This window comes from Myotis lucifugus, unplaced genomic scaffold (assembly GCF_000147115.1).
Source record: "Myotis lucifugus unplaced genomic scaffold, Myoluc2.0 scaffold_650, whole genome shotgun sequence".
NCBI lineage: Eukaryota > Metazoa > Chordata > Mammalia > Chiroptera > Vespertilionidae > Myotis > Myotis lucifugus.
This window is the reverse complement of record NW_005871698.1, coordinates 85373-87179: the sequence shown is the minus strand read 5'-3', so window position 1 is coordinate 87179 and position 1807 is coordinate 85373. Positions and strand designations below refer to the sequence as shown.

General features: G+C 48.7%; 1 pseudogene; it reads left to right on the top strand.

The window, feature by feature from the left end:
* Nucleotides 1-1407: 1407 nt before the first annotated feature.
* The window catches only part of LOC102421739, a 2113-nt pseudogene continuing 1713 nt past the window's right edge, over nt 1408-1807 (top strand).

The following is a 1807-nucleotide window of genomic DNA, read 5'->3' as shown; positions in this document are numbered from 1 at the left end:
AACTTGTGATCTGGGGCATATTTGTTTTTGATTCTCTGTGTGCTGTGGGCTCTGGAGTAGAGATTTGGGGGGGGGGAGGGGGAAGGAAGCAGTTTCTTTTGCTCCATCTTGCCTTTTGTGTTTTAATATTTTCTTGTAAACATTTTGTAATATTGTAGTGAAATGGATCACAACGTCATTTCCTAATACAAAGCAAGACATGTGGGAGCACTCTGATGTAGGGAACTGCAGTGTAGAAAGTAAGTGCCAGGAGAACCAAGATGGCGGCATAGGTAAACACCGGAAATCGCTGCCTCGCACAACTACTTCAAAAATACAACTAAAAGACAAAACGGACATCATCCAGAACCACAGGAAGGCTGGCTGAGTGGAAATTCTACAACTAGAAGGAAAGAGGAAAGCACACTGAGACTCAGAGGAGGTGCGGAAGGGAAGTGCAGAGGTACAGAGGCCCACATGGCAAGGGCTGGCAACTGAGGACGCTGTTGTCTTATTCAATTGGTGCCGGAAGCTGGTCCATCCTTGCTGCTTGACACAGTCACTGCAGGGAAGAAACATCTGCACAGCATATGTTTCAAGGGACCTGGCGTATATGGCATACTGTTCTTAATATGTTTGCTCACCTTCTTGGTGCTATGTGTTTTAACCAAGGTCACCTCTCCGAGAAAGGTTGTTTCCCCAGGTAGGGATTTTTCCCTGAAGTTAGGGAGGGAATAAAAACCCTTAACTAAATGCCAGGCGGGTAGTTAATCACTTTAACTACGAACAATCACCCTTAAGCTACATAATCTTTACTCCTTGGAATGGAGATAAGAAACGCCCTAACCTTTGGAATAGAAATTGACAGGATTAAAATCAACTGGTATAAATACAGATGTCACAAGACAGTAAAAGACAGAACTTGGCTGGAGATCCTGGCTAGAGATCCTGGCTAGGCTGCTGATCAACTGAACGCTGTCTCCGTGTCATTCCTTCGCTAACTCTGTCCACACCTTTGGGGACCCCTGGATCTGTTGGGGTTGGACCCCAACAAATCGGGAGGGAGTCTCAAGCTCCCAACATCTCTGAACTCCAGTTCAGGGAGAGTCTCTGGGGACCCAGACTCATACAGGGAACTCAAGGGTGGCTTTCTCTCAGAGGTGCTTGTAGCGATTATGGGGACACTGAGACGTGGGGCCTCTTAGGGTAGAACTGAGTGTCAGCCGTAGCTGTTTGCCCCACCCTGTTAATCCCCAGAGACCCTGCCCCACCCAAGCTATGGCAGAGGCTTTTGCATATGAAAGGCCTGGCCCTTTGCAATCTGAAAACTACCTAACAAACTGCAGCTGGGTCAGAGAGAAACAGAACTTCCAAAAGAAAGCCCAAGATTACAACGCGACTGTTGGCTGTAGCTGGAGCGCTGGCAAAATGGTGGTCATGGCGCGACTTTCGGAGCAGGAGAGCCCGGACCTTGTCTTTGATGAAGAAGACCTCCTCTATGAGGAGGAAATTATGCGGAACCAGTTTTCGGTCAAATGCTGGCTCCGCTACATTGAGTTCAAGCAGGGGGCCCGGAAGCCCAGGCTCAATCAGTTGTATGAGCGAGCGCTGAAGCTGCTGCCCTGCAGCTACAAACTCTGGTACCGCTACCTGAAAGCACGCAGGGCACAGGTGAAGCATCGCTGTGTGACTGATCCTGCCTATGAAGATGTCAACAACTGCCACGAGAGGGCCTTTGTTTTCATGCACAAGATGCCACGTCTATGGCTAGATTATTGTCAGTTCTTGGTGGACCAGGGCTGTATCACTCACACACGCGCACTTTCAA